Source organism: Gracilinanus agilis, chromosome 4 (assembly GCF_016433145.1).
Source record: "Gracilinanus agilis isolate LMUSP501 chromosome 4, AgileGrace, whole genome shotgun sequence".
In the NCBI taxonomy this organism is placed as follows: domain Eukaryota; kingdom Metazoa; phylum Chordata; class Mammalia; order Didelphimorphia; family Didelphidae; genus Gracilinanus; species Gracilinanus agilis.
The window spans coordinates 332,987,582-333,002,402 of NC_058133.1; the positions used below are offsets into that span (position 1 = coordinate 332,987,582).

The 14,821-nt window shown below is 41.3% G+C and overlaps 1 pseudogene; it reads left to right on the forward strand.

The window, feature by feature from the left end:
• The first annotated feature begins 13,081 nt into the window (after positions 1 to 13,081).
• Positions 13,082 to 14,531, forward strand: LOC123246522 (annotated as a pseudogene).
• Positions 14,532 to 14,821: the final 290 nt, after the last annotated feature.

Here is a 14,821-nt window from a genome sequence, read left to right on the forward strand (position 1 = left end):
TGGCCTCAGCTACTTCCCAGCTGTGTGACCCTGGGCAAGTCACTTGACTCCCATTGCCCACCCTTACCAATCTTCCACCTATGAGACAATACACAGAAGTACAAGGGTTTAAAAAATAAAAAATAAATGGGATTCATTTCCTTTTTAAACTTGGCCCTGATCCACTGTGTGAGTACAAATGATTGTCACAAAATAACAGAATCATAAAACAATAATAAAGTAGATAATGCACATTGAAAGAAAGTTCCATAATTCTCAAAATTCACAATACCCCCACTATTGACAATAACAAACAAACCCATTATAATATAGGATTCACAAGAGTTATTATATAGGATTTACATGAGTTGCTGTATAGCCACTTGCTGTGTGATATTAAAAACTTATGAAATGATGGATACTTGTCACAAATTCTATAGATCCAGTGTTATGATTAAAAATGATAAAGACTGATATAATAAGAGAAATTAGTAGTTTAATTAATGCCATGCTGATAGAGACAAATCATAGACCACGAGCCTGTAAGAATTCACAATTCCTCAGCCATTTTTACCTTTCATATCGAGCTCAGGTAGCTAAGAGAGCGACTTCCTCCTGACCCCGGAGACTTATCCCCTCTCTTATATCATCATACTTCCTGTTTGCCATCAGGAATCAGGGGAAATGTAGTTTCAAAGTCTCTCACATGTCCATAGGAAATATATAACATACTTTTAAATGGCATCTCCCCAATTCCAAATATACACTAGCAAATCTTTCAACCTTGGCATAAATATTATTAACAAAGTCTATTACTACCATTATTTCAAAATTTGGCAGAATAGTCTAGAAAAAACACAAATCTCTCTACTGTTAATGAAAACCTATTTGGGTCTAAAACATCATCAAGAAATCTAGATCCTTCTGGTGGAAGAGTAGAATAAGTTGAAGTGTTAAAACTATTAAATCATCCAGAATCCTCTTGTTACCTGGGGAATGCTCCCTTTTGGGAGCCTCCCAGGGGTACTATGCCCTAGGAACAGCTTCCCAGCTCCTCTGCTTTGAGACAGTTATATGTCTCATTCATTACATTTTTATAAATTCAGAGGTGGGGAATACAATAGTGCTTAAAAGTGATTAAAGGGATTTTGGGAAATACTAAGGAACTTCTGGGAGATGTCCCTTGTTTCAAAATCTCCATTTATATAAGATCAATATCCCTAATGAATATTTATGCAAAAATCTTAAATAGAATACTGTCAAGGAGGTAATAGCAACATGTTGCAAGGATTATATGCTATGATCAGGTGAATATGGATGGGAGATCCTGAGTTCAAATATGGCCTCAGACACTTCCCAGCTATGTGATCCTGGGCAAATCACTTAGGCCCCATTGCCTAGCCCTTACTGTTCTGCCTTAGAACCAATATGTAGTATTAATACTAAGAATTAAAAATTGATACTTGATTTAGAAATAAAGTGTGATACCATAAATAAATTTGGGGATCATAGTTTATCTGCCAAATCTATGAATAAAGAAAGAATTTAGTATAAAACAAGATATAGAGAACATTATGAGATGGAAAATAGATAACTTTGACTATATTAAAAAGGTTTTTCACAAAGTGCAATCAAGTTTGTTAAAGGGATTTTCTTAATCTCTCTGTCTCCTTAAGAGACTAGAGAGCAGGATTTCTAAGTAGATCAGAACTGACAGGGGTCAGTGAGCCAGAGCTGAAGATACTGTTACCAGGGAGACCAGGACTGAGGAGGAAGTTAGGGAGGACAGTTGGTTAGTGATTAGATAAGGAAGCAGCTACTGACAGTTGAAGGTCTTTTTCCTCTGGGATCTCTAGAGCAGGAGGTCTGTCTCTGAGGCAAGGACCTGCTGGCACAGGGGTCGGCAACCTATGGCTCTCGAGCCATATCTGGCTCTTTTGAGGGCCAGATATGGCTCTTTCTGCAGGAGCCATATTTTTTTTTATTATTCCTGTTGACTCCTTAGGAGCATAGGGCCGCAACCATCTCACGCCAACGGACTCTGTTCTAGGCAACTTCCCCCAGCTGGGCCCATGTCATTCTGACTGTTTTTGTTTCATTTTCGGCAGATCTTCGCCAGGTCTGTTTTGGTCTTCCAACCTTCCTCCTCCCTGAAGGGTTCCAGCTCAGTGCCTGTCTGGCTACGTTGTCTTCCGGTTTTCGTAGCGTATGTCCTATCCATCTCCACTTACGTTTCTTTATGTCCTGACTAACGGGATACTAGATTGTTCTTTCCCAGTGACTAGCATTGGAGATCTTTTCAGGCTATCTGATGTTCAAGATGTGACGTAGACATCTGTTAACAAAGACCTGGAGTTTATTGGTGTTAGCGCTCGTCACTCTCCAGCTTTCTGATCCATATAGGAGGACGGCCTTTACGTTGGTATTGAAGATTCGGAGCTTAGTGAGGAGGGACAGTGCTTTGGAGATCCAGACAGACCGCAGGGTGTTAAATGCCTGTCTGGCTTTGTTGATTCGGTTTCTGATGTCCTCGTCTGCCCCGCTGTCCTTACTGACTATGCTACCCAAATAGGTGAAGTGGTCCGTCTCCTTGATGTTTTCTCCCTGTAGCTGGATTGGCAGGTCCTGTCTGCTGTTGACTGTGATCACCTCGGTCTTCTTCTTGTTGATCTTCAGACCTGTCTTCTCTGCTTCTTCAGAGAGTCGTGCAAGTTTGGCTTGCGCATCCTGCTGCTTGTGAGAAAGGAGACAGATGTCATCTGCGAAGTCAAGGTCCTCGAGCTGCTTGTTGTGAGTCCATTGAATGCCCGTATTGTTGTCCTTGGTAATTCTTCTCATGGTCCAATCTATGACCATCAAGAAGATAAGGGGCGAAAGCATGCAGCCTTGCTTCACTCCGGTCTTCACTTTGAAGGGAGCCGTCAGTTTCCCATTATGGATGACCTGGCAGGTAAAGTCTTCGTATAGCTGCTGGATGATGTTGATGAGCTTCGGGGGAATCCCGTAATGTTGCATCAATCTCCAGATGATGCTCCTGTCCACGCTGTCAGATGCCTTCTCGAAATCCACGAAAGTCATGTAGAGGGGGGACTGCCACTCGATGGACTGTTCGATGATGATTCTTAGGGTGACGATATGGTCGGTGCACGATCTGTGCTGATGAAACCCTGCTTGTTCTATTCTCAGCTTCTTGTCCAAGGCCTCCTTCAGTCTTTCTAAGATGACTCTGGTCAGGATTTTGCTGGGAGCGGATAGAAGCATGATTCCTCGCCAGTTGCTGCATTGGGATAGGTCCCCTTTCTTGGGTAGCTTCACCAGGTAGCCTAGTTTCCAGTCTATCGGGACTTGTTCCTGTTCCCAGATCTTCTGCAGGAGGGGTTGTAGCATCTCCGCTGACATTTCTGGGTCTGCCTTGAGTGCCTCAGGGGGATGCCGTCTGGACCTGCAGCCTTACCATTTTTCATGGTCTTGATGGCTTTGATGATCTCAACTTTGGTAGGTGGGCCCGTGTTCACCTGAAGCAGTTCGGTGGCTGGTGGTATGTCCGGAACAGTTGGTGGAGGCGGTCGGTTCAGGATTTCTTTGAAATGCTCTGCCCATCGGGCTCTCTGCCCTGCATCGCTTGTTATTGTCTTGCCAGTCTTGTCCTTCACTGGCTTGCTAGGGTTGTAGTTCTTTCCCGATAGAGTTCTTGTTATTTCATATAGCCTCTTCATGTTCCCCTGTCCAGCTGCTGTTTCTGCTTCCTCGGTCATATTGTGAATGAACCGTCTCTTGTCATATCTTGTGCTCTTCTTGACTTGACGGTTAATTTCCCAGTACAGTGTTCGAAGTTCTTCTTTCACCTGCTGATCTTGGCACTGGCTGATCTTCTGTTTCAAATCTCTTCTCTGTTGTATCTTGGCCCATGTCTCTTGTGTTAACCATTCCTTGCGCTTTCTCTCTCTCTTTCTCAGGACCTCCGCGCAGGTGGTCTTCCAGGTCTGCTGAAGTTTGGTCCAGTGGTCTTCGACTGTCTCTCCCGTGAGTCCTGTCAAGGCCGCAAACTTGTTCTTGATTTCGCAATTGAATGCTTCTTTTTCCTCTCTGGTCTTTAGGTCTTGCACGTTGAACTTATGCTGTAATCTGCCTGAAAGGTCGTTGAATGATTTCAACTTGGTTCTAAAAGTTGCCACCAGGAGTTGGTGGTCCGAGGCCACATCTGCACCACGTCTTGCTCTAACATCTAGAAGGCTTCTTCTCCACTTGTAGGAAACTGTGATGTGATCTATCTGATTTTCCGTCCTTCCATCAGGCGAAGTCCAGGTTGACTTATGAATTTTCTTGTGTGGGAATATAGTACCCCCAATAACAAGATCGTCGAAGGCGCAGAAATCCGTAAAGAGCTCTCCATTTTCGTTACAGGTGTCTACTCCATGCCTTCCCATGATGAATTCCTTTCCTGTGTTGTCTTCTCCTACCCTTGCATTCAAGTCTCCCATAACGATGTTTAGGTCTCTTCTTGGTGTGCCGTCAAGTAGTGCCTGTAGGGAGCTGTAAAACTCTTCTTTTTCCTTTTCCTCTGCCACATTGGTGGGTGCATAGCATTGGATGATGGTGATCTTCTTCCCCTTTGAGTTGAACCTTGCTGACATAAGCCTTGACGAGATAGGTTCCCAACCTATCAGCGCCTTTTTTGCTTCAGGTGTCATGAGCAGCTCTACTCCCTGGGTGTGGGAATGGTCCGGGTCTTCATGGCCAGAGTAAATAATGGTTTCGCCTGATGTCAGACTGGTCTGGCCACTTCCATTCCATCTGGTCTCGCATAAACCGAGGACCCTGATGTCGTATCTTTTCATCTCATTTACTACCTGAGCAATTTTTCCGCTTTCATATAAGGTTCTAACGTTCCATGTCACTATTCTGGTTTTTGCCTTGGTCGTCAGAAGATTTATCGGCGAGCTGGCTTCTCAGAGGCTTTCACCAGCACGCGTCATGGACTCTGTTGGAGAGCAATCCTCCAGACTAGGCAATCGTTGGTTTTGTTGGTTTGGTGAGGTTGCGGTTTCTATAGCAAGTGTGATTTTTTACGGGATGGAGCCATAAAATCAATTTTTTCTCAGGCGCTATTACAGGAGCATGCACTGTTATAGGAGTGCGCACTGTGAGCACTGTACGGCTCTCACGAAATTATATTTTAAAGAATGTGGAGTTTATGGCTCTCACGGCTAAAAAGGTTGCCAACACCTGTGCTGGCAGTTGGCTATTGACAATTGGGTTGCTATAGAAAACTGGTTGAAGAAGTGAGTGAATGGTGGCTGTCTATTATTTTAGGTAGTTAGGTAGTTAGTGAATCATTTATAAATAGAGTAGATTGGGTCTGGTATGCCAGACAGAAGAACCTATACTGAGAAGACGTTTAGAGATAGTTTCAGGAAATTTTAGGTAGTTATTAGAAATTTTAGGTACATTTATAGGGTATAAAATTAACAATCTCTTTCTTCTTTTCTATCTTTCTATCTGTACTTCTTTCTTAAATTAAACAAAGTTTCTGTTAAACTGCTCTCCTCACTTTGTCGAACTCCTTAATTTAACCCTTACAAGTTTAAAAGGTAAATTACAAACTAGGGGATGGCAAGTGTCTCTAACAAAGGCTTCATTTCTCAAATATATAGAGGATTGAGTCAAACTTATAAGCTTACAAAGCATTTTGACAATTGGTTAAAGGATGTGAACAGGTAATTCTCAGATGGAGAAATTAAAATAATATTTAGACATCTTTAAAATTATTATTAGAGAATTTTAATTATTATTTAATTTAAATATTATTAGAGAATCACTATTAGAGAAACTCAAATTAAAACAACTCTGAGGTACCACCTCACACTCACCAGACTGTCTAACATGACAAAAAAAGGAAAATGATTAAATGTTGTGGGGGATCTGGAAAAACTGGGACACTAATACATTGCTGGTGGAGCTATAAACCAATACAACCATTTTGGAACCATGCTCCAAAGGGCACCAGATTGTGCATACTCTTTGATCCAGCAATACCACTACTAGGTCTGTATCCCAAAAAGATTAAAGGTAAGGGGAATGACCCTACCTGAGAAAAATATGTATACAGCTCTTTTTGTGGTGGTAAAGAACTGGAAACTGAAGGGATGTCCATCCATTGGGTAATGGCTGAACAAGTTGTGTTATTTGATTGTAATGGAATACTATTGTGCCCTAAGATGATCACAAAAGAAAAACCCCTGGAAAGACTTAGATGAAATGATGCAAAATAACATGAGCAGAACCAGGAGAACATTGTACACAAAAACAACAATGTATGATGATCAAATGTGAATGGCTTAACTATTATCAAGGATCTAGCACAACACCAAAGGACTCATAATAAAAAAGGATACCCACCTCCATAGAAGGAACAGAGTCTGAGTGCAGATCAAAGCATACTATTTATCACTTTATTTCTTCCATGAATTTTTTTCTAGTGTAAACAATATGTCTTGTTTCACATGACAAATATGGAAATATGTATTATATGATAATATATGTATAACTATTATATATGTGATAATATATATAATATTACTTGCCTTCTTGGGAAGGGGTACAAAATGTCAAAAAATTAATATTAAAAATGTATCAACATGTAATCTGGAAAAAAAATTTAATTAAAATAAAAAAAAAATTCTGGCCTGAGCCTAGGATCCTGTGACAGGGTAAAATGTGGGAGGAGAATGCTTGCTGGTGGTGGGACTACAAGTTAAATTACCTGCAGCTAGAGGATCACCTATCACCTACTATCTCTCCTGCCTTTACAAATGGAACAGTACTGTCTACAAATAGGGAGTATTCTCTACTCTCCCCACTGCCTTTACCAATCCCCATTTCAGAAAACAGTAGTATTGAGTTGTTATCCACTTCCCAAAGTATGGTGCTATTTTCTTTCTGTAAGCCAGAGATAGAGAACCTTTTTTACTGGGCACCACTGCCAAAACCAAGGGTGACAGAGGAGTATAAAGAAACCTAAAAGTTAAGCAACCTGAGTTTAGTTGTTTTAAGGGATAAAAATATTAAATCATTAATTTATCTGCTTTCTAAACATAAAGACAGCATTTAGTGAATAATAAGTAAATAAATGCTGGAAATAATAGTCCTATTCAAAATTGTTGCCAGTTTAGAGGGAGAATGTAGGAAAGAAGAGAAAGAAATGAGAGAAGTTAGGCAAACTCCAATGCAACCTGATCAAGATCTCTTCGATACTCTCTCTCTCTCTCTCTCTCTCTCTCTCTCTCTCTCTCTCTCTCTCTCTCTCTCTCCCTCTCTCTCTCTCTCTTTCTCTCTCTCTCTCTCTTCCCCTCTTTCTCTCCCCCTCTCTCCTCTCTCTCTCTTCTCTCTCTCTCTCTTCTGGAAACTACTTTATGAAACAGAAATGGGTGAACGTTTATTGACATTTTTTGATATGCTCAGAAGCACAAGCCTTTGTTTCCTCAGTCATTTTAGCTTTCACCTGCCACAAAGGAATGCTACTAGATTGCAACATCAGTGAGAGAGAACATTGTGTTTTAACATTCTTGGAGAGCCCTTGGAAATCACCAAGAAAGTGGGTAATAAAATAATGGTTTTTTAAGAGTCGGAACTGGGAAGCCCCTGTATTTTGGGGAACTTTGCTTACAATGATACTAAACTTGTCACTGGGTGAATGATACTGCACCTGGTTAGTTGTGGTTTTGTGATCAAATGGCTAGGCTTACCATAGTCCCGGTTAAGTGGGTCAGAGAGAATACAGTGCCGCCTTAAGAGATAAAAACATTTGTTAAAATATAAAAACCCCATAAAATAGCAAAGCATAAATATCAAAAGACATTATCATAGCCTGATATTTTTTAGACCTGAAATGGAGCTTATGAATCATAAAATCACAAAGATTCATCTACTCCATTATATATTAATCTGCATTCTATCTAGTATATTCCTGACAATTGGTCATCCTCATTTTGGGATTATTTTAATTGTAAGCAAGGTTTTCCTTTCGCTAACCCAGAATCTGCCTCCTGGGATTTAACATACTCTTTCCAGTTCTGTTCTCTGGGGCCAAGCAAAATAAATCAAATGCCTCTTCCACATGACAGGCAATTCAATTCAACCAATATTTAAGCACCTATTGAGGGCAAGGCACTTTGTTAGGTGCTAGAGACACAAAGACAAAAATGGAACAGTTCCTGCCCTCAAGGAGTTTACTTTGTGCCGGGGAATACTATTGCAGATAAGCATAATACAAGGAGTAGGAATGATGAGAACAAGGCTTAATTCTTCCTTACCTCTACTTTGGAATCCCTAACATCCTTCAAGACTTAGTTCTTATTAATACTTCTTACACAAGATCCACTCCAAATCCCCCCAAGTGTTAGTATTTTGTACACATAGGAGGGGTATAGTTGCTATTATAATAATTAAAATCTAAAGGGATTAGAGAATACCAGAAGTTTTCCAGCAGGAGAGTGGCATGGTCAGGCTTGTGTTTTAGGATATTGACTTGGCAGTTGTGCTGGATTATAAAAAGCAGAGACTGGGAACAGAAGCCAGATTAGAAATCAATTATAAGAGTCCTAATGAAAGGTTGACAAGGGCCCTGAACTAGAATGGTGGCACTAGAGTAGTGGCTGTGTAAAGTGTGTTGTACTCCCTGCAGCAACTAGAATAAGGGTTCTTTGGGTTCTCGAAGTCTAAAAAATGAGTATTGTAGTACCTGAAGAAAGGAAAGGGAAGGAAAAAGGAAAAGAATAAACATTTATATAGCACATACTATGTGCCAGACATTGTGTTAAAGTGTTTTTTACAAATATTATCTCATTTAATCCTTATGACAACCTTAAGAGGCATTTTTTATCTCCATATGACATTTAAGGAAACCAAGGCAAACAGAGATTAAGTGACTTGCCCATGGTCACATAGCTAATAACTGACTGAGGTTAGATTTGAATTTAGGTCTTCTGACTCCGGGCCCGTGTTCTATCAATTGTACCACTCTTTCAGGGCTACTTATCCACCTTTGCTATCCACTTCACTCAACCCTCACCTAAGACTCCAGGGATCTGTAGCACATGCAGCAGCCATTCTCTGGCAAAACCATCTGGACAGATGGGCTAAATCAGGTTGAGGGTAACTGACACAGGCCTTAAACCAATTGGTGAGTTGGGGGGGGGGTGTCTACCCCAAGCATTTGAAGACTTCCCTAGGGGAATGCATGGATGAGAACAATTTATTCCAGTTGCCATGAAGGCAGCTGAAGTAAGTGCTGTGGAGCTCTTAGAGCCTGGTATGGCATGGAAGATGCTATAGTCATCCACTGCATCTCAGGCCCATCACCAGTTATTCTGACTTTTGTCCTTTCACTGGACTTGGAAGACTTTGGATAAGAGAGTGAGGCTGATGATTTTGTGCAGCTCTGCCTCACTTAAATCCACTTCATGCAGAAGTCAAGATATTACCCTTGATGTCATAGGTCCTATTTACCAGCTGTATAAATTTAAAAATAACAACTCTAAAGCACAGCCACTGTCAACGGACTTATTTTTACTTGCAAGATAAGATAGGTGCAGAGGGAGAAATATTTCTAAGTATAAATTCAACTTGACTTAAATTGAGCAGAATATATATATATATATATATATATATATATATATATATATAGCATGAATTTAGAGCAGACACAATAAGCATAGTTTTTGACAGGATTCAAGACTTCTAGAGGAGGAGTGCAGAAGATGAATTGTGGAGATGACTGAAAATTAGTGGAAAGAGTACTGGACTTGGAATCTAGAAAACCTGAGGCCTATCTCAAGCTCATAAATCTGAGGCTACTGAGGGCCTTTAATGTGTGTTTATCCCCATATTATACTTGAGGAAACTGAGGCAAGCAGACCTAAAGACCATTGCATAACCTCCCCCACACACACTCCATCAGCTTCTTTGTGTTTTCTTCTGCATTAGAACATAAATTCAAAATTGGCAAAGATGGCAATAGTCAGTGTTGGAGGGAGTTGTGGGAAGATGGAGCATAGTAAATGCTAAGTAATTGTTTGCTGACTATTGACCAGCTGGCTGCAATGTGGAAAAGACTGAATTCAGGCACGTATCCTGTAGCCAATTAATCCTCAACTCTTCAAGAATATTTGAAAAATAGGGCCTTGCTGATAAGTGACATCAGAAGCAGAGACTTTTCTCTATAAAAGTAAGAACAAATCAAATGAGTTAACATTTTTAAAGTGCTTTGCATCCCTTAAAGCACTATATAATTTTGGCTATTATAAGAACAAGTCAGCTTCAAATAATATTATCACTAAAGATTCATCCTGCAGCTATCTCATGAATATGGTGTTTTGTCAGAGGAAAGCTGACAGTTAGTCTTCTATAGTGTGTGTGTGTGTGTGTGTGTGTGTGTGTGTGTGTGTGTGTGTGTGTGTGTGTGTGTGTGAAAGAGAGGTTGCAAAGCAGATAGAGTACTGTTAGAATCAGGAAGATTTATCATCATGATTTCAAATCCAGCCCTAGACAGTGACTAGTTATGTGATCTTGGGTAAATTATTTAACTTCTATTTGCCTCCGTTTCTCATCTGTAAAGGATCTGGAGAAGGAAATAGAAAACCATTATGTTATCTTTGCCAAGAAAACCCCAAATGAGGTCCCAAAGAATCAGACACAACTGAAAATGATTGAACAACATATTTTTCCCTGATAGAATGCAAGCTATTTGAGGGTAGTGATTTTTCATTTTTCTCTTTTTATTTACAGTGGTTAGTATAGTGACTGGCATATTGAAGGTATTTAATAAATGCTTATTGATGACTTCATCCAAGTCAAATAATAAGTGCTGATGCTTATATAACATTTTGAGGTCCACAAAACACTAAATAGGAATTATTTCAACTTATCCCTGTCATTACTTGAGAAAGATACTATACAGTATTATTTCTCTTGTATAGATGAAGAAACCGAGACTTAGAGAAGATTAAGTTATTTGTCCATCTTTACTCAGCTGGCAAGTGTAAAGGCTGAATAAGTAATTGGTACTCAGATCGTCCTAACTCTCAAATTCACTGAATTTCCCAGCCAGTAGCTATAAACCACTCTATTTCTACTCCTTCCATCAACCTTATCATACCCCCTCCCCTTTTGAACTTTCCTTTAGGTGCCATAGAACCTTTTTTCAAAAATAAATTCTATAAGGACTGTCTTGCTTTCTTGTATCTGTATCCCCAAAGCTTAGTACAGTGCTTAGCAAGAGTTAGTGTATATTCTTGTTCTCTCTCTCCCTCCCTCCCTCCCTCCGATTCTCTCTGTCTCTGTCTCTGTCTCTGTCTCTGTCTCTGTCTCTGTCTCTGTCTCTATCTCTGTCTCTGTCTCTGTCTCTGTCTCTGTCTCTATCTCTGGCTCTGGCTCTGACTCTGGCTCTGACTCTGGCTCTGGCTCTGGCTCTGGCTCTGGCTCTGGCTCTCTCTGGCTCTGGCTCTCTCTCTCTCTCATATACCTATTTTTCTACTATACCTCACTGCTTGAAAAATCAAAATACTGAACAGCAGAGGTCCAAGAAAATTTCTGAAAAGCATATTACTAAATGATTCCTTTTATGTTGTCACTAATCCTTTAATGACTATGCTTTAAGTGTAGTCACTTATCTATTCCACATTTCTCTGTCATATATAGTATACAATACTTTGTCAAATAGTTTGGTCAAATCCAAGTATACTAATGCTAAGAAGTCTATTAAGAAAGGAAATGGTCTGTTATTGATTACTCAGAAGTTTAAAAAAAATTTTAAGTGGGTAATAAAATAATTTGTCCTGAACCTGCTGAACATTAGCACACAAAGACAACATCTTTGTTTTTTTCTTCTCCTTCCACTTGCACTAATTCTTTTTTTTTTTTAGTTTTTTATTTAATTTATTTGAAATATTTTTCCATGGTTACATGATTCATGCTCTTTTCCTCCTCTTCGTCCTCCCTTCTCCCGTAGTCAACAGGCAATTCAACTGGATTTTACAAGTATCATTGATCAAGACCTATTTCCATATTGTTAATATTCCCTTCCACTAATTCTTAATCTCTCACCACCAAATAATATTTACTGCCTTGTTCTCATTCCCTGCAGCTTCAAAATTCAATATGCCATCAGTTGTTCCTTTTTTTCCTAACTTCCTAGTCCATAGCTTCAGAAAGAAGCACACAGTGCTGTAACTAGAAATTCTGGCACATGGGGCAAATTCAGTTAGAGATAGGGAAAATCTAAGGACTGACCATTATTTAGGGTTAAGATGGTTCAAAGATGGAGGTCATAGGAATGAGGATATTGAAAAACTAGAAGGCCAGGGGGTTCAAAGGGAGTGGCGAGTTGTGTCAGAGAAGAAAACTAAGCTATCTTAAGTGAATGTGTTGGGAGAAAAAGGCGAATAAGCTGAAGGTCCATAATTGACAGACACCAACAAGAATGGATAGAATTTTGGAGAGCGTTTTCTTATCACTTGGCAACTTTCTTCTGACAGTTCTGTGCTTTCCATAGCCCTCCTTTCTAACCTTCCTTTCTTTCTTCACCTGTAATCTCTTTTTCCTTCATTTTGATTGATTGTGTTTTTGTTTTTTTAACCCTTGTACTTCGGTGTATTGTCTCATAGGTGGAAGATTGGTAAGGGTGGGCAATGGGGGTCAAGTGACTTGCCCAGGGTCACACAGCTGGGAAGTGGCTGAGGCCGGGTTTGAACCTAGGACCTCCTGTCTCTAGGCCTGACTCTCACTCCACTGAGCTACCCAGCTGCCCTTTTTCCTTCATTTTGATACTTGCTTTCTTCCTCACTGCTCTACTTTCCCCTTGGTTTTACTCTTCCTTTTGCTAGAATAGCATTAAAGATACACACTTATTCCTTCTTTTTCTGTCACTTTTATAGTGACATCACTTAGTGCTTTGAGCTGTAGTTGCATCTGTAAAAAAGAGTTACTAAGAGTGACTGTGGTGGAGTCATTTTCTTTAGAAAAATTTAAAACGGGGGGTGGGGGGCAGGCGGGGCTCGGGCTGATTGGCAGCGGCGGCACAGGCCCAACGTGAGTGTCCTGACCCATGGCGGAAGAGACACCGGGTCCCGAATTCCCTGCGCTGCCCGGCTTGGCGCGCTGTGCTGAGCGCCTCGCTGAGCCGCTGGGTTCGCAGGGTCGGTGGGTGGTGCTTGTCACATCAGGCGGCACCCAGGTGCCCTTGGAGGCGCGCACCTTGCGCTTTCTGGATAACCTTAGCAGCGGGCGGCGCTGCGCGGTCTCGGCCTAGAGCTTTGTAAGCGCCGGTTACAGGGTGCTGTTCCTGCACCGCGCACGCTCTGCCTTTCCCTTCGCGCACCGCTTCCCTCCGCTGACTTGGCTCGCGGCGCTGCAGCCCATCGTAGGGGGGCGGGGGTGAGGCTGAGGTCCCTGGCGGCCGCTTGCTGCACGAGGCCGAGGCCACTGCTTTGCCAGGCTTCGCCGCTGCCCTGCGTAGGTACCAGAAGGCCGCCGACCCCAGCAACTTCTTGTCCTTGGAGTTCACCACCCTAACCGACTACCTGCACCTTCTGCCCAGGCGCTCAGCCCGATAGGTGGGTGAGAGGCTGAGGTGGAGATAAGGCCCCACCCCCGACGGGTGACCTTGAGTCCCCGGGGCGGCACCTCATACTCTCTTCCCCTTCCCGCAGCTGGCCACGAATGGCCTACTTCCCTTGTTCTATTGACTCTTCGTTTCCTGCTCATAGCAGCATAATTCCAGTATTGGAAGGAATCTTGAAGACCCTCCAGTCCATTTAGTAATAGCATCTAACATTTATATAAACGCTTACTATGTGCCAGGCAATATATGCTATGCCTTGTCAATTATTATCTCATTGGATCCTCACAACAGCCCAGGGAAGTACAGGTGCTGCTATTATCCCCATTTTAGGGATGAGGAAACTGAGGTTAGGCGTCCTGCTCAGGGTCATATAACTAAAAGGTGTGTGAAGTAGGATTTGGCCACACACCTTCTTGTCCTCCAAATTAGACACTATCCATTGTACTTTGTCACTTTGTCCTTGCAGGTTCCTCTGCAGTGTTTTACCTCGCTGCAGCTGTGTCAGATTTTTATGTGCCTGCCTCTGAGATGCCTGAGCATAAGATCCACTCCTCTGGAGGCCCTTTACAGATAACAATGAAACTGGCGTCAAAAATGCTTTCTCCTCTGGTGAAAGACTGGGCTCCCAAGGCATTTATAATTTCCTTTAAGTTGGAGACAGACCCAATGGTTGTCATTGATCATGCACGGAAGGCTCTGGAGACATATTGTCGTCAGGTTGTGGTGGCCAATATCCTTGAATCTCAGAGGTCCTATGTGGTTATGGTAACCAGAGATTCAGAAACACAGTTGTCCCTCTGATGAAGAAAGGGGAAAAGGTATGGAAATAGAAGAAAAGATTGTGAGTAATCTAGAATCTCGACATATAGCTTTTATAAATGAGAAAAAAACTGAGGTAAAGAGTTTGTGGACCAAATCTGAAGTTGTGACCTGAACAGTAGCTTGAATAAGGGTGGTAAGAGAAATGGAAATCATCTTTTGCCTTCTCTGAGGAAAAGAAAAATCTGTAGGAAGGTAAAAAAGATTGCTGGAGTAGAAAGGAATATTTAATTTCAAAATGGTTTGGTTTTTGTCATTTAATGGTTATTTGATGCACATAAAAATGAAAAAGAAGGCAAAAAAAATTTTTTTTTAAACTGAGAGATATCTTTCTGAATCAGACAGTTTAAATCAGTGGTTCACAAACTTTTTTGGTCTACCGCCCCCTTTCCAGAAAAAAGTATT